Source organism: Eucyclogobius newberryi, unplaced genomic scaffold (assembly GCF_026437365.1).
Source record: "Eucyclogobius newberryi isolate DKJ021-1_F unplaced genomic scaffold, fEucNew1.0.hap1 SCAF_3, whole genome shotgun sequence".
NCBI lineage: Eukaryota > Metazoa > Chordata > Actinopteri > Gobiiformes > Gobiidae > Eucyclogobius > Eucyclogobius newberryi.
In genome coordinates, this window is record NW_027315945.1 from 37,563,922 (window position 1) to 37,583,090 (window position 19,169).

The window sequence follows — 19,169 nt, forward strand, 5'->3', positions numbered from 1 at the left end:
GACACGAGGAGACTGGAGCTGGACCCACTCTTCAGGCAGATGAGGGACCGTCGGAGTCGAGCTGGACCCACTCTTCAGGCAGAAGAGGGACCGTCTGAGTCGAGCTGGACCCACTCTTCAGGCAGAAGAGGGACCGTCTGAGTCGAGCTGGACCCACTCTTCAGGCAGAAGAGGGACCGTCGGAGGCGAGCTGGACCCACTCTTCAGGCAGAAGAGGGACCGTCCACACAGGGTAGGGACCACTTCACCAGGGGAGGGGCATCTGGGTCCACAGGTCCTCAGAAGTGAGAGAAAGAAAAGAAGGCGGTGAACAGTTTGCAAGTGGAATCAAAAAATAAATATTGTTTGATAGCATAAGTAGTCAGAAGAAGAGGACAGTGCTCAAGCTGTCATACTTCCCCCAGCATAGTTACTCCTAGGGCAGCGTAGCTGAAGCTGTGGGTTTATGTTTATGTTCCTAACTACTCTGACCATAAGCGATTTCGAAGAGGAACGTTTTAAGCCTGGACTTAAATGAAGAGACTGTGTCAGCATATTTAACATGGGTCAGGAGCTGATTCCATAACACAGGCGCTTGGTAGCTAAACGCTCTACCTCCTACAGTACTTTTAGAGACTCTTGGAACCACCAGAAGGCCGGCATTCTGAGAGCGAAGAGCTCTGTTTGGATGATATGGTACTATAGCATCTTTGAGGTAGGATGGGGCCATGTCATTTATGGCTTTGTAGGTCAAGAGTAGAATTTTGAATTTGATTCTAGACTCGACGGGGAGCCAGTGAAGAGACTTCAGCACTGGCGTAATGTGCTCTCTTCTTTTTGTTCCTGTTAGTAATCTTGCTGCTGCATTTTGAACCAGTTGAAAGCTTTTTATGGAGCTTTTAGGACACGCTGCAAGCAGGGAGTTACAGTAGTCTAATCTAGTCGTTACAAATGCATGGATAAGTTTTTCGGCATCACTTTTAGGCAGGATTCTTCTGATTTTGGCGATGTTGCGCAAATGGAAATAGGCTGTTTTACAAGCTTGATTTATATGAGCTTTAAATGAGAGCTCCTGGTCAAATAAGACTCCAAGGTTTCTTACAGTAGAACTGGAGGCTACACTGACATTGTCCAGTGTGACTATCTGCTCAGATAGAGCGTCTCGTAGATGCTTAGGGCCAAGCACAATGACCTCGGTTTTTTCAGGGTTAAGAAGCAGGTAGTTTAGTGTCATCCAGGTTTTTATCTCCTTCACACAAGTACTAAGTCTGTCTACTTGATCGCTCTGATCAGGTTTCATTGATAAATACAGCTGAGTGTCATCTGCATAGCAGTGGAAGTTAATGCCATGCTTTCTGATAATGTTGCCTAATGGTAGCATATAAAGAGTAAACAGAATTGGACCGAGTACCGAACCTTGTGGCACACCGTAAATTACTTTAGAGCTTGGTGAGGAGCTCTGGTTTACATTAACAAATTGGAACCTATCAGATAGATAGGATTTAAACCAGCTGAGGGCTGTTCCTCCAACACCTACATCACATTCTAACCTCTGCAGTAGAATGTTGTGGTCGATGGTGTCAAACGCTGCGCTGAGGTCCAACAGAACCAGGATTGAGACCAGTCCATCGTCAGCGGCTAATAACAAATCATTTGTGACTTTAACTAGTGCAGTTTCAGTGCTGTGGTGGGTTCTGAACCCTGACTGGAAAACTTCAAATAAGTTATTGTCCTGCAGGTGGCGACAAAGCTGTTTTACTACAACTTTTTCAAGGATTTTAGAGACGAAGGGAAGATTTGAAATAGGTCTGTAGTTTACCAATAGGTCGGGATCTAGATTAGGCTTTTTCAGAAGAGGTTTAATGACTGCATGTTTGAAGGACTGTGGAACATAGCCACTTTCGAGTGAAGTATTTATTATATTAAGAATAGGGTCTATAATTAGGGGAAGAATGTCTTTGAGGAGTCTGCTTGGAATGGGGTCTAGGACACAAGTTGAGCTTTTAGAGGACATAATAGCTGAAGTTATCTCTGCTTGATCAACAGCTGTGAACCTTTCTAGGTTTACAGGTGGATTTATATGGGACGTTAGATTTACAGCTTGGGCTAGTTCAGGGCTAATAGCGGGGGTAATTTCATCTAATTTATCTCTGATTGTTTTTATTTTATTATTAAAAAATAGGAGGAAATCATCAGAGCTAAGTGTAGCTGGGATTGAGGGCTCTACTGCACTGTGACAGTTTGTTAGCCTAGCTACAGTGCTGAAAAGTAATTTAGTGTTACTTTTGTTGACTTCTATTAGATTTGAATAATATCTGGTTTGGGCCTTACGCAGAGCCTGCTTATAGGACAGCAGGCAACTTTTCCATGCTTTTAGGGATTCTTCGGTGTGAGAGCGACGAAATAATCCCTCTAACTTTCTAACTCTTTGTTTATGTGAACGCAGTTCTTGGTTGTACCATGGGGAGGCGCGCTTTGGCCTAATGACCTTCTGTTTTAACGGCGCGACAACGTCAAGAGCAGACTTCAGAGAATTCATGGTCAAGTCGACACATTGATCACTTAAACTGGGACTAAAGCTGTTCTCAGCAGGATCACATGACGTGATCACATGACATGATCACATGACGTGATCACATGACATGTCACTGAATATTGGCTCTATTATTTCTTTGAATTTTGAGATAGATTTTTCAGATATTGTCCTTTTCATTATAACTTTATTTTGTGGGACTGGATGATCTTTAAGAATAAACTGAAAGGTAATTAGGAAATGATCTGACAATATAGGGTTTTGAGGGAGGACAATGAGGTCACTAATCTCTGTTCCATACGTTAGGACAAGATCCAGAGTGTTCTTGTGAGTGTGAGTCGCTTTATTTACATTCTGAGTGAAACCAATGCTGTCTAACAAGGCGCTGAAGGCATTACTGAGAGCGTCATCACTCATGTTCACGTGGATATTAAAGTCTCCAACTATAACTATTTTATCCCAGGCTAACACTAAGTTTGATATAAAGTCAGAAAACTCTGTTAAAAACTCTGAATAGGGACCAGGAGGTCGGTAGATAACTATGAACAAAACTCCTTTTTGGTTTTTCATATTTGGACATGTGATTGACAGCATAAGGCTTTCAAATGAGTGAAATGCATTGTTAGTTTTAGGGCTCATGAGTAGGCTTGAGTGTGAGATCACTGCCACACCACCACCTCGGCCTGTGCTCCTGGCAGTCTGAAAGTTAACATGGCTGGGTGGGGTGGACTCATTTAGTCTGACGTAGTCGTCTTGTTGAAGCCACGTTTCAGTTAGAGCTAGAAGATCTATGTTATAGTCACTAATTAATTCATTAACTAAGAGCGATTTGGAGGAAATTGCTCTAATGTTTAGCAGTCCACATTTTACGTGTTTATTCATTTGTGTATTTGTGTCATTTGTGATTGTTATTTTCCTTAAGTTATTTGGTCTGACGCCTGAAATAGTTTTTCTGAGATGTGACTTTTTGGCATTATTTGTACGAGGGACACGAGGGACACACACAGTCTCTATCTGTCTTGAATCTGAACACTTCACATGTAACAGAACGGGCGAGAGTTCAGCGACAGAGGAGCGTCTTGAACTGCTGCTCTGCACCTGGGGCTCATCCCTAGATGGTCACTTAACACGACTAAGACTATCGGTCAAATTCCGAACTAATAGGGATGTACCCTCCGAAGTCGGATGGATGCCATCCCTGCGTATGAGCCCGGGCTTTCCCCAAAACGCACTCCAGTTATCAATAAAGACAACGTTGTTTTGAGGGCACCATCTGGATAACCAGTTGTTGAATGCTGAGAGACGGCTGTACAATTCAGCATTGATCCGATTGGGCAGGGGACCAGAAAATATTACAGTGCCCGGGCGTCGTTACCGCCTGCGTGAACCACGACTCGCCGGAAACGGGTCCTACTCCGCTTTAAGATCCTAAGGTTTCCTTCGATGTCACCCATTCTGGCCCCCGGGTAACACCTAACGCTAGCAGCTGGCAGCTTCACGTCTCTAACAATAGAACTCCCGATTACAAGAGTTTCTCTCGTGTGTTCAGCGGGCGTGTGATCGCTGAGGGGAGAAAACCTATTATAGACGTGAAGCTCACGGCGCTCTGAGGTTCGGCGTTTAGCGCCTTGTCCCCTCCGAACTGTCACAAAATGGTCCCTATTCTGTTCCTGGTCTAGTCCCGGCTGAACGGGAGACGCTGAGGGGCTGAGCTCGGCCTTACTGCTACTGCTAATGCTAATGCTACGCCCTGCAGCGCGGTCCGGTAGCCCTCGCGCTAAAACCGAACTATAACTGGACTTAAGCTCCTCTAAACAGCGGATCCGCGCTTCTAACTCCGTAACCCTGGAGTTAATGTATGGCATTTTATTGTGGCAGTCTGTCAACATAAAATATAAAGCTCAGTCAAATGCATTTGCTTTGCTTGTTTATTTAATATTTTAATGATTATGTTACTGTGGTAGAAAAAGCTTCAGTTGTATCAGCTAGACATTGTTTCTAGAAAAACAAGATATTTTGAATCTCATCCAAGAGTCTTTCTCAATCTGCGGATCGAGTCTGAGAACTCAGATATTCATTCTACTGAGTAGGCCCTGCCCACCGGGTGGAGCCTCCTGGTGATGGGTGTTTACAGTTGAGACTTGTGAGGGGAAGATGTCATGTCTTAGCCTGATGCCATAAACTTAGATCAACATGTGTATAACATCCGGGTCACACTTATTGTGGCCCTGCCTGTAGACATCCTTGGGTAAACAGCCTGATAGCTGTGTTAGTGGCTTTAAGATGATGATGCACGGCGCTCTGTGGTCCTGAACTCCAGTGTCTTCTGTGCTGATAAAGCCTCTTGTGCAGTGGCTGTTTAGTCTTATCTGTATCGCTCTTTACAACTTTCTTCACTACATTAGATACTCTACTGTAAACACCCATCATCATGAGGTTCCACCCAGTGGGCGGGGCTAAATCTGAGAAGGTTAAAAATCTGAGTTCTCAGACTTGATCCGCAGATTGAGAATGACTCTTGGATGAGTTAAAACGCCTTGTATTTCTAAAAACAGATGTGTGCAGATGATACAACTGAATCTTTTTCTACAATGGAACCCTCCTGGATGAATGACCCACCTTTATTTTATTTTGTTAAATTAATGTTTAAACTGTCAGAAAAACGTGTATGTAAATGCCGCCTTCCTGTCATCTTTTCTCTGAACTTTTAGTCACTTGACAGGTGTAAAAGCTCTGATAAAATGTATCAAAACAATCATTAAATCTGTCAAATGTACAGATTTGTCACAGACATATATTTGTAATAGGCAAACAGAACATAGGCAAGGCAAGGCAAGTTTATTTGTAGAGCACATTTCATACACAAGGCAATTCAAAGTGCTTCACACAGCAGGAAAAATGCATTCAAATCACAAAGAAATGACAGAAACAGAAATACAATAAAATTAACTAAATTAAAAATGATCAATCCAACTGATTTTCTAAACTAATAAAATCACAAACAAAAGAGAAGAGTGCAAAGAAAAAATCCTTTCAGTCATATGCGCAGCTAAACAAAACTGTTTTTAGCTTAGATTTGAACATTGTCAGAGTAGAAGCCTGTCTCACATCTTCAGGAAGAATGTTCCAGATTTTAGCTGCATAAAACTGAAACGCTGATTCCCCATGTTTAGTCCTGACTCTGGCACCAGCAGGAGGCCGGTCCATGTTTAGTCCTGACTCTGGGCACCAGCAGGAGGCCGGTCCCTGAGGTCCTCAGAGTCCGAGATGGTTCATATGGCACTAACATATCCAAGATGTACTTTGGTGCTAGGCCATGGAGAGACTTGTACACAAGCAGAGCTGCTTTAAAGTCTCTTCTCTGAGCCACAGGGGGCAGTGCAGAGACCTGAGAACAGGACTAATGTGATGGTACTTCCTGGTTCTGGTCAGGACCCGAGCAGCAGCGTTCTGGATGTACTGCAGCTGTTTTACAGCTCGTTTGGAGAGACCAGTGAGCAGGCCGTTACAGTAGTCTAATCTACTGGAGACAAACGCATGGATAAGTCTCTCTAAATCTGGTTTTGACACTATATTTTTGATTTTGGCAATGTTTTTTAGATGGTAAAAAGCTGCTGATGTTATTGATTTGACGTGGCTATTAAAATTCAAGTCTGAGTCCATTATTACCCCCAGATTTCTAATTTGGTTTGTAGGTTTTAGAGCGAGACTCTGGAGGTGACCGCTAACACTTTCTCTTTGTTTCTGTGGGCCAAAAACGATTATTTCAGTCTTGTCTGAGTTCAGCTGGAGAAAGTTGTTTTGCATCCACACACTGATCTGTTGGATGCAGTGACAGAGTGAATCTACTGGTCCATAGTCACCTGCCGATAGTGAAACATAGATCTGACTTGTCTGCATAATTGTGATAGGACACATTTTCACTGCGTATCAACTGACCTAACGGCAGCATGTAGAGGTTGAACAGAAAGGGACCCAGGACTGACCCTTGGGGCACTCCACAGGTCAGGGTCATGTGGTCTGAGACACAGCTACCAATTTCAACAAAGTACTTCCTGTCTTCCAGATAGGACCTTAACCAGTTTAGGGCAGTGCCAGTGATGCCCACCCAGTCCTCAAGTCTCTGTAAGAGGATCCCATGATTGACAGTGTCAAAAGCAGCACTCAGATCTAACAGAATTAAGACTGAGGCTTTGCCCGTGTCAGTGTTCAGGCGGATGTCATTTGTCACCTTGACAAGAGCAGTCTCAGTGCTGTGATGAGGTCTAAAACCTGACTGAAAAACATCAAATGAGTTGTTTATTAAGAGGAAATCTGTGAGCTGTTGGTAAACAACCTTTTCAAGGACTTTGCCCCAAAATGGCAGATTAGAGATGGGCCGGTAATGACTCAGTACTGCGGCATCAAGACTGCTCTTCTTTAGGAGAGGCTTTATGACCGCAGTTTTCAAAGACATTGGGAATGTTCCAGATTGAAGCGACATGTTAACTATGTGAGTGAATGGTGCTAACAAACTGTTCAGCACAGACTTTAGAAATCTGGTGGGTAACACATCAAGGCAGTTAATCTGTTTACTGTGGCAAACAGGACACGCGAGTTGTTACTGCAGCTTCCAATTATTTCAGAAAAATATCTTTCCCTAGTTCTACATAAGATTAGGTTGTACATGTTCAGCTTTTCTTTGTAAATCTCTTTTTGAACCTGGAGCTTTGACTTGCGCCATTTCCGTTCGGCCCTGCGGCACTCCCTTTTCTGTGCCCTGACCGAATCATCATTTCTCCACGGCGCCTTCTGCTTATTTTTAACCATTTTAGCCTTTATAGGGGCGATGGTGTCCAGAACATTCAAAACACTAGATGTAACAGAGTTCAACAAATCATTTACATTAGAACATGAGACATTTTCAAAGTTTATCATTTCCATAAACAGTGCACCTGTGCCATCACTTATGTGTCTCCTCTGAACAACTGCAGGACCAACCGGAGGTTGGGGAGAAACAGACAGGTCAAAGAAGACACAGAAATGATCAGACAGAGCAACATCGATCACATTAACATTTGAAATATTTACCCCCTTTGTAATTATGAGATCTAGAGTGTGTCCTTTGCTGTGGGTGGGGCCTCTCACATGCTGAGTAAGACTGAAGGTTTCAAGGACAGCATCAAGCTCTTTAGCGTTTCTGTCACAAACATTATCAACATGCACGTTGAAATCACCTGTAATGACCAAACCATCAAAGTCTGTGCATACGACTGAAAGCATCTCAGTAAAATCATCAATAAAACTTTGGCAGTGCTGGGGAGGCTTGTATAAAACAATGAAGAGAATGGATGGAGACCGTTTTAGCTCCATTTTAAAGGATACATACTCAAATGATGAAAACACCCCAAAAGACAACCTGCGGGTAATTATTTCATCTCTAAAGACAGCACAGACTCCACCCACTTTTTTGTTTTCTCGTGTTTCAGATTCAAACTTAAAGTTGGGTGGAGCAGATTCTATCAGAACTACATTTCCTGTGTTTTTGTCAAGCCATGTTTCAGTTAAAAACATAAAATCAAGATTATAAGAAGAAATAAAATTATTAATTAAGAGAGATAGGTGAACACGAGATTACTCTTCGTTATTCATAAATGATTTGTCTAATTCTGTTTTGACAGTCTTGTTACTAACGAGTTCTAACAGGGAAAGGCTTGAGTGTTTCATCCTTTCGCTGTCGTTCGTAAGCAGAGATGGAGAGGGAAGCATGGAGATGTCTGTGGGGCTAAATTGCCTAGAGTTGATAGTGGGCCGTGTGGGGTCTCCCTGGGCGCTCTCCAGGGGCTGAAAGACGGTCATTTTGAACCAGAGGACGCCATGTTTGTTTTCAGCCTCACCACAGACCGCTCCAGCCCTCGCACAGCAGCGCTATTACCACCATTACACACCTCTGCAGTTAAAGCGCAAACAGCAGAGCTACAGCTGTGACGTTTTTGAGAGCGCGACTAAAACTATGTCTCCTGAATCTACACTTTTCTCTAGCTCAATATTTCAACTTTGAAGGCAGGTGAACCTGGCCATTTTGGAGGATGATTTCAATAGTTTGTTTCTGGAAGCGGTCAGTCAGTAGCAGCACTTTGGGTCGCTAGTAGCAGTATTTTGGGTCCCTAGTAGCGGCACTTTAAGTCCCTTGTAGCAGCACTTTGGGTCCATAGTAGAAGCACTTTGGGTCCATAGTAGAAGCACTTTGGGCCCCCAGTAGCAGTACTTTGGGTCCCTAGTAGCAGTACTTTGGGTCCCTAGTAGCAGCACTTTGGGTCCCCAGTAGCAGTACTTTGGGTCCCTAGTAGCAGTACTTTGGGTCCCTAGTAGCAGCACTTGGGGTCCCCAGTAGCAGCACTTTGGGTCCCCAGTAGCAGTACTTTGGGTCCCTAGTAGCAGTACTTTGGGTCCCTAGTAGCAGCACTTTGGGTCCCCAGTAGCAGCACTTTGGGTCCTTAGTAGCAGCACTTTGGGTCCCCAGTACCAGCACTTTGGGTCCCCAGTACCAGCACTTTGGGTCCCTAGTAGCAGCACTTTGGGTCCCCAGTAGCAGCACTTTGGGTCCCCAGTAGCAGCACTTTGGGTCCCCAGTAGCAGTAATTTGGGTCCCTAGTACCAGCACTTTGGGTCCGTAGTAGCAGCACTTTGAGTCCCCAGTAGCAGCACTTTGGGTCCCTAGTAGCAGTACTTTGGGTCCCTAGTAGCAGCACTTTGGGTCCCCAGTAGCAGCACTTTGGGTCCTTAGTAGCAGCACTTTGGGTCCCCAGTACCAGCACTTTGGGTCCCCAGTAGCAGCACTTTGGGTCCCCAGTAGCAGCACTTTGGGTCCCCAGTAGCAGCACTTTGGGTCCCCAGTAGCAGTAATTTGGGTCCCTAGTACCAGCACTTTGGGTCCGTAGTAGCAGCACTTTGAGTCCCTAGTAGCAGCTCTTTGGGTCCCCAGTAGCAGTAATTTGGGTCCCTAGTACCAGCACTTTGGGTCCCCAGTAGCAGAACTTTGGGTCCCCAGTAGCAGCACTTTGGGTCCCCAGTAGCAGAACTTTGGGTCCCTAGTAGCAGCACTTTGGGTCCCTAGTATCAGCACTTTGAGTCCCTAGTAGCAGCTCTTTGGGTCCCCAGTACCAGCACTTTGGGTCCGTAGTAGCAGCACTTTGAGTCCCCAGTAGCAGTACTTTGGGTCCCTAGTAGCAGCACTTTGGGTCCCTAGTAGCAGCACTTTGAGTCCCTAGTAGCAGCTCTTTGGGTCCCCAGTAGCAGCACTTTGGGTCCCCAGTGGCAGCACTTTGGGTCCCCAGTAGCAGCACTTTGGGTCCCCAGTAGCAGTACTTTGGGTCCCTAGTAGCAGCACTTTGGGTCCCTAGTAGCAGCACTTTGGGTCCCCAGTAGCAGCACTTTGGGTCCTTAGTAGCAGCACTTTGGGTCCCCAGTGGCAGCACTTTGGGTCCCCAGTAGCAGCACTTTGGGTCCCCAGTGGCAGCACTTTGGGTCCCCAGTAGCAGCACTTTGGATCCCCAGTAGCAGCACTTTGGGTCCCCAGTAGCAGCACTTTGGGTCCCCAGTAGCAGCACTTTGGGTCCCCGGTAGCAGCACTTTGGGACTTTATTTGTACTAAGCTTGAATAATTCTCATAAACTATGTGTTTGTTGAGAAATAAGACTTCGTTAAGTCAGAATTAAGTGTTCCCAGGGCTTTTTCTTGCAAAGGAAATACCTTGAAAAGATGTTTGTTCTTTCACCCAGAGCCACCAAAACAAGAACATGACTTAAACATTTCCGCTCTATGCCCCGCCTACCCTGAACTCAAACAGCTGTTGCTATGTTGTTGCTATGGCCATTGTCAACATCGCAGAGGCAGCAGAGTTTTGACAACTGCTGTACGTTTATCAAAAAGGGTGAAATTGCCTTCTTTTTTTTCCATCTCAATGTCACAGAAAGAGAAATACATTTGCAATCAGCCACGCCCACTTTGAAAATCCAACCAATCACAGCGCAGTTGCCTGACAAAATGATAATGTGATGTTTACTGCAATACTGTGGAGTACTCCAGGCAAAGCAGTAACATCTCAACATACTCAGGATTCATGGTAGACTCTGCAGTACATCGATAAGTAACAAAGGTAATCATGAACATGTCTTTATAGTAATGTGTAATAAGTGTATTTCTGCTTCTGTTTCTTTAGCTTTCAACCCACAGAAACAACGCCCCGAGTGACATATCAAAACGATCGATACTCGGGAAATCAATGGCATTACCGTCGAGTTCAGCGGCCTGGGATTTCTTGTCGCCGCGGGCTGTCGTCAGATTACGGCGGCGAGGGGCGTGAGCCGGTGCGAGGGCAGCGGCGCGTCCAGGCGGCTGGTAAAACACGGCCATTATCGTCACGCCGTAATGCCGAGCTTAGCGTTCACCGGGGCGGCTCTGCGGCTGGGGGGATTCTTTCAGCTACAGTTCGGGTTTTATGGCGAGAGGGAGCGAGTGGGATCAGCCGAGCGGAAAAATAAATAAAAGCGGCGGCTCGGGGCGAACGCGGAGGAAACGGCTGTAATCTGTGCCACACTCGGGCCGTTCCAGGAATATGACGGTAAAAATGTGTTGTCTTTGATGGTTTAGCTTGAATTTAATTGAGGATGCGACTGGAGTAGAAACAGACATAATCCCATACAGTTTAGAACTAAACAAAATCACACTTGGAGAGGTTACTGTTACTGCTATTTTATTGCTTTGCCTTGAATGTTCCATAGTACAGCATTAACAGCATCTCTTTCAATGGAGACGAGTCGTTGACGCTACTATAGGACCAATTTTGAGTCAGGTCTGTGGAGAGGTTAGGCAAGGTCATTTTTTTTTGGCAATGAATGAATATAATATTTTGGGTCTTGAAAAAGCAACGATAAACAGGAAACAGATGCTGCTAACGTGCTTTACTAGCTTTGTTTTGCTAAGTATGTGGGCTGAAGTTAGCATCAGTGGAAACACATTAGTCTACAACAAGATCAAATCAGCGTTTAAGGAGTGATAATTATTCTCTCTAGGACTGTAACTAAAGAAAGACTAAAGACATGCCCTATCAAACAATTAAGCTATTCAAACTTTGAAGTATTTAACCCAAACTGCACTCAAAACTCTACAACTGCGCAGGAGTTTTTGCAAAAACAAGTATTTGCCACTCCATATCTTCTCGTTTTTGCTCTTGTCCTGCATCAATTCTCTAATCTAAATACACTAATTACATCACAAGTTTCTGTGTTTTTCTGCTTTTTGTCGCCTTTTTTTGGCTTGAGTCTGATTTCTCTCTGATCCAATCATCTGGCTTTGGCGTGAAGCTCATTTTAGCCAAAACTTACCTGGAACTAAAGCGAGACGGACCGTTTTGGAAGCTTGTACCTGGCGTGGTCTGCTTCGGATCTCTTTGGGTTCCCACTTGTTCTCTTTTGTGGTCTTAATTAGAGCTCGGTCTGCTCTTGACGTGGACGTGTCGGTTCCGTTCTAGTCCAGGTTTAGTTTCAGTTTCGGTACCGATCCACTCCAAAGTAAACCAGTGGAAACATGGCTATAGCGCACCTTTAAACTGACTGCACTGTCCAGAATCGCTATCAGAAAAGGTAAAAAATGAATAAATTGTCAAGCAGTTTTAGATTTTGACAGAAATACTATCTACAAATTCAGCTTTTTAAGATCATTTTCACATGTCATGTCGTCATTCCAACATTGAAAACCCTTTGTAAAGCTGCCACGTGGCGTAAAACACAACCACTGAATAGGCCAACGTTAATTAAGATCATTCCTGCTTATGAATGATTCATCCGCGTCACCTGTCTTTTCATAATCACGTAACAGCCGCGTCCAAATGTTGATCTGCACATATTTAAATCCCGTTTTGTCCGCGGGGAACAGGAAATCGTGGCTTAATTAAGGATTTTATTGAGAGGATGTGGTTGAAAAGGTCAGCGTGCACTTGATAATTCAGGACGAAAACGTGTTTCGGGAAAAATCCACGTTCCAACATGGCCGACTGTCAGACGGGGTAATGACACATGATTAACGAGGGGGAGAAGGACTCGCTCTGATTGACAGTTTGATGCTTGTCTAATGCTTACTTCCTGTGCATAAATGACTGTGTGTTTATGTGCTTTTAGCTCGGCGTGACATGTATATTATATATGAAGACTGAAGAAGATAATGTGCTCACGAGGAGCTCAAAGATACGGATTAAAAAAGCAGTAAAAGTGATGTGTGTCACTGGTTTGGAAAAGACATTGCATTGTGTTTTATTGGATATTTTGATTATATGTTGACCCAAAGCTAATAACTTGGATTGTATAATCTATTAAAAATATATCTGTTTCTTTAATATAAAAATAAAAATGTAAAGAGTGACACAGTACATTTAAATTAGCTCAACATTACACTTTTAGAGTGTATGGATGCCATTTTCAGACTTTTCACTATATTTAAGACTTTATTTATTTGCCTCATATTGATCGATTACCACTATATTCTTTTATTTTTGTCTTATTAAAATCAAATATAAATGTCCACGTCTGAAAAAAGTGACTTTTTAAGTGTTTTAAATTCCTGTTCCCAAAGATTCTTCAAACTTTCTGAACTGTTTTGCCATTAAAGTGAATTGTTTTGGCAAAATGTGCAATAGTTTTGCCAGAATTCATGAAAAGTTTCAGAAAATGTCCAAATGGCAACTGAAAAAAGTATAGTGGAGCAAAAGAAGCAAAATCATATAAATGTATTAATGTATTTAGGGGACAGTGCATATTAACTAATGTGTTTGCGTTCATTGTCTTGTTCAACGACAGATCTGTGACGTTGAGTTTAGATCGGCTTCGATTCGTTCATACTAATTATGTTTTATGAAAATAGCCGACGACGAGGCGCATTATTTTGCATTAAAATCACGTTGGAAAAAGAGGAAACTCGCCCGGACCTGGACAGAAACACGCAAACTTCACAATCCGCTCCAAATACACGGATTTTGTGGCCGGTCGAGCGTCAACGACTCTGCCACACGGGCGAACTTTGTGAAATAACCGGGGAAAGAAGCTGATTGTGCGAGTTCGAAGTCCGCTGCCTCTTAGCGCCGCACACGAAACACTCTCATCCATTAATAACCACATAAAAAGTCGCAGCGTGCACATTCCAGCCGGTTTTGCAGTTTTCAGCGGCAAACGCGACGCACAGAACGAGAGAGGCTTTCATTCATTAGTAAAGAGACGTCAACTTTGAATAATTCAGCTTTTAGCGGCGGTCAGAGTGCTCCGCGCCCACGCCAGTCAAAGCGGATCGATACCGTGAAGCTTCGGCGCAAACACGTGCGGCGGATGAACGTCACGGACACAAACTGAGGAAGTGACTCTTCTCTGGTGAACGTGTCGAGAACAAACACCGGCTTCTCGCTTTGCCATCGGAAACTGTCGTGCGATGTATGTTTGAATAATAGATTCTGGTCAAAGTGCGACGCGTCCAAGAGAATCGACGTAAAGACTGAGAAAGTGCCATGAAATGTAAAATGATGTGTTTGAGAACATGTTTGACCCTAAACCGCAGCGTGAGTGTTTTTTATGCAGTTATTATGGTACTTTGTTAAGTTATGGTACTTTGGTAAATGATGGTACTTTGTTAAGTTATGGTACTTTGGTAAATGATGGTACTTTGGTAAATGATGGTACTTTGTTAAGTTATGGTACTTTGGTAAATGATGGTACTTTGGTAAATGATGGTACTTTGGTAAATGATGGTACTTTGTTAAGTTATGGTACTTTGGTAAATGATGGTACTTTGGTAAATGATGGTACTTTGTTAAGTTATGGTACTTTGGTAAATGATGGTACTTTGGTAAATGATGGTACTTTGTTAAGTTATGGTACTTTGGTAAATGATGGTAAAGTCGAAGCCTTTTGCTAATTGTGTCATTCAAATTGTGATTTTGTGTGGGTTGCGATTCATCTTTCAGCTCGAGCTCCATTTAAAACACACACATTGTCAATCTTTTAAGTTTTGCATGAAAAATGACATAGTTGATATATAAATTATCAGAAAGAAATCGTATTTATCGACAGAAAGTCCACGATTTAATAACTACACCTTCATTTGCATTAACAAAGCATGAGCAAAGACTTAATTCATTGTTTATTGAGCTTGATTCAGGCACTTCTTAAAGCGCCCCCTACAGGTCGGATGACTCATTGAACTAAAATACATTTTAAGATAAATATGTTGAATTTTGCTATAAATTATAACAAAATTATCACAGAATAGCAAATTCTTTAGGTTTATATGTTTAATTCACACTTCTTGTTTGTAATTGGTGACATCACTCTAGGAAATTACCCAGCAAACACTGGGCCAAAACTTATCTACTGTCATAATTTATTTATTTTATTTGATGAATAAAAATATATACAAGCAGCTTTATTTTGTTCTAAAGAAAACACCTTTTTTTGTGTAAACTCTGCATAAACTTTGACTGAATGAGTCCCTGGTGTGATGAAGTCTTTGTTGGTGTTTTACAAAGGCAGGAATAAGTAGTTATTATAAAGTGTTAGCTCATTATTTGTTTTGTACAACACCGTGTTTCACAATTTAAATCATTTCAACACAGGCTTGAAATAATGTTGTAAAAGAATGGCTTTAAATGTCACGGCCAAATAAGTGCGTCATTATTTTAACAATTATGTTTTCAATTCAATTTATTTTTGCAACACCCAAAAAAAACGCAGCATTTGCCTCGAGGGGCGACGGTGAAAAACAGATTTTTTCTAATTATTTAACAATTATGAGGGCCATCTTTACAAAATGTTATCTTTTACTGAGTCAGACAAAGAACACATTTATTCTGAAGTGTTTAAAGCATGATTTTGAAGGTACATTCATCTCTCTTCTGTTACTTTTGCCAGTACGAGTCAGTTCATCAGGTAAAACGGTTGAACACCACATTCCACATTTAGAGGTCACACTTCGACCTTCACTGGAAAAAACACGACCAGTTTGAGAGTTGCGCCCCCTTTTCTGCCCTTGAATGTTCCGCACACTGTCGTTAGCACGGGCCCCGTCCCTGGACACAGCGGACGCCCTCTGACCTCTCACATACTTCTGGTCCTTGTGTTGTTGTCCATGTCGTGTTTCGTCTCGAGCAGTAAATAAAAGAAATTAATGTGTTTTGTCTGCAAGTTTGTCTGCAGGTTGCACCACTAATTGGGGTTGCGGGGGCCAGTCTGTGCCCGTGTGCGGTGCCAGCTCCGGGATGTCTGTGGGCTGAGCGGCTGTGGACTGGTCCGAGCGGCGTAACTCCCCGACTTCAGGTCCGCGATGGAAGCGTAGACATCAGCCAAGTTAAATTATGAATCCATCTTTACATGTCCCGGAGGAAGAACTTTGTGAACAGGACGGACTTGGATTTGTTTCAACCTGTGACAAACTGATAAAGAATTAGAAACTACAGTTAATTGATTTCAAGCTGAGGCCCAAAGTCACCCGCGACGCCAAACGGGAACGCGCAGGAGAAAACGATTGAATATTTCGAGCTAACTAATTAATTTATGTTGATTTGTTACAGCTAGTGTTTTAAATAACCGCCGGGCGTCCACTCGCTTCTTACATGTCACTGAAAACATATTCCTCCATCGTCTACTTGGTCTGAATCCTCGTCCACGTCTTCATCACCCGATAACGAATGGTGTCAGAGGTGTGGGACATGAAGCCACGTCTCCAGGGCCAGTTCAAATACATTTCTGATTTACATTACAAACTCCAGTAGCAGTGGCAAGGCAAGCATCTGCTGTTGAATTATCCTGTTTTGCTGAGACCTGAAGAGCTGGTCGGCCATAAAAAGAGGTCAAAGGGCAGGGAAATGGAGGTGAAGGGGCTTGTGCTAACTATAAAAGATAGAGTAAAAGTACAATCAGGGAGAGTCCAGATTTGAAATACTTTTAAAATACTAAAAATAAAAAAATAAATAATAAAAAGTGTCAACGAGTTCCTCTGCTACACAACCCCAGACGCTTGGCTGAACTCAGTGCCTTTAGTGTCCTCTACAGGCCGCAGAGCAGTACTGCGGGAAGCTTGGTTCTTCTTCTCCTGCAGCTGCTCAGTCTGTGGGCGTGTTCAGAGGCCCGTTCATGCTCCGCCCTCTAACGTGAGCTTTTAGAACCAGAGCGGCTTCTCATAGAGCTCTGCACATGTGCTCTGAGGACAAACTCAAACCACCTGACGAATCCTGTGACTGAGCATGTGCAGAGGAGAACAGAAGCCCTATAGGGTGAGCGTTTGACCCATCACATGTGAGATTGGGGCTCGACACCCAGGGTTGCATTTTATCTTTTTTATTTTCGTCGCCTGGGCTCACACGGTTGTTTGAGCCCCGTTTACTCATCAGATGTGCATGAGTGAGACATAATTTTATAGCTTTGAATTTACACTTTTATAATATGTGGATAACTTGTGACTGGTTTATCCACGGTCAGTCACAAATTGATGCACACCCCAAGTCTGCTTACACGTCCATAAAAGCCGCTCCTGCCCAGTCGACTCCACATCTTCAGCCTTTGTCCTTTCGCTCTTGTTGTTCAAATCCCTTTTCTGCGACGTGTTTCCAACTTTGTCAAACATAGTGCAGAATAAGCGTCAGTTCGACCTCCTGCCGCCGCTCTGTCAACCAGGGGTCAGAAAGCAACACATCCCAATCAGAAAATAGACTCCAGCCTCTGTCAGGGGCAATAATTAGTGCTCCGTCAACTTAATTAAAACTTGGCCCGATAATTAGCCAGTCTTTGTTTACCTTGCAGGGACTCCATTGATATGCATGTCATCACCGTCTATTCCCGGCTCCCCCCGCGCTCCGGCGCTCTCGCTCGCGGCGCCAGAGCTGTCGCCGCCGCTCACGCTTTTCATGTCACAGAGGACTCGGACTCGGGCTGGAGGGCAGCGGGCGCGGGGACACCAATTATGGCAGGTTCGCCCGTCGTCCTGGAGTGGGCCAAGTTTGATGTGGCGCAGACCTACCCAGGAGCGAAGATGGAGGTTCTAAAAGGAGCAGAGGTCGGCGACGGACGAGGGGCCGGAGCGAGGGGGACGGCGAGAGGGACAAGTTAGAGAGAGGAAGGGAGTCCGAGCAAGTGAGACGAGGCGATTGGAGGTTTTCGCTGTGACTGACGCGACGGGGGCTCTGGTCAAGGACAAAAATACGACCAATTAAACAGTGATTACCGCTATTTCCGTGATTAAAAAGCATGAAACGACAATAAAAAGTGCAGAATGTAAGCGGAGAAACAAAGACAGAGTGAGAAGAAGTCAAACATATTATTATTTTATCATTTGGGTATTATTCTGACCTGATGATCATTGCGTTTGAGCGGTTGCGTTATCTCCTTTCATCGTAATCGTTAAATAAATGATAATCGGGCATTACATCAACTTGTTTTTTTTTTACGTATAATATTGGACCAATTTCTAACATAAAGGAGGAAATATGTCTGAGGATTAGTATTTATTTTTAATATTTTTGTTTTTCACAAAAATCATACAGGAGACATTTTATGGAAAACAACTTTAATGAGCGTTTGACCTTTTTACAACAATGTTTTCCTCATCTAGTTTACCCAAAGCTGTATTTTGATTGATTGATTGATTGATTCATGCAGTTAATCCTTGTTTGTCCTGTTTTCACAAAGATCAGTGTAAAACTTATAACTTACCTATACGTTTTAGAAAGCACTTATAATATACTTATGCAAGAGTATTGACCTTATTCCGCCGCACCCACTTTTCCCTCTTTTGCCCACGTGATCGCCAAGGCGGTGGTAATCGCACCTTAGAACGAGGGGAAAGTCTGGCTGCTGAAAGGTGCTCTTAAGTAAAATATCTAATGTTCATGCAACTTTTAGTCAGTGTAGAACTTATTTTCTCTGGAGGTCGGTAGCCCTGTGTTCACTATTACAAAAAGGATTACGCCGTATGACGGGGTTCTGGAATAAGGATCAGCCCTATGTTCCCCTAGACCTGGGTTAGGGTTTGAGTTATATATATTTATGCTGTACTTTTATGCACAACGTTTGGGGCTGTGGAACCTGAAGTAGTTCCCCCGTTCATAGAAAAGGGGGAACATAGGTACCGGGGAACATAGGTACTGGGGAACATAGGTACTGGGGAACATAGGTACCGGGGAACATAGGTGCGCACCCCTGGAATAAGGTGAATACATTTTCGTGTTCTTGCTAAACTCCGCCTCTCTCTTGGTCTGAAGTTTGCATCTGAATTTGTCTCGTTTGAAGAAGTGTGCGACCCTTCGCCTTAGCCCCGCCCCTCACAAGATAATTGGAGAGAATGGAGGGGCGGGGCTGAGGCGAAGGGTGAAACGCTGAGATTGGGCCTAAGCACCTAAAACCCATCACTGGTCTCCTGGAACTGAACTGAAGCTGGGCCGCTGCCTACATTATGCAATCTTAAATAATTAACTAGACCGAGCAGGCCGGACGCTTAAATCAGAAATGCAAATTGCAGCCAGAACAGCAGCGCGCCGCTCAATAGTTACGCGTAAAGAGCGTGTTGTCTGCAAACCCGGCACACTTTGAAGACCCCAACTGTAAAACTATCACGGTGAATATTCCGAGCGCGAGTGATCGTCTCC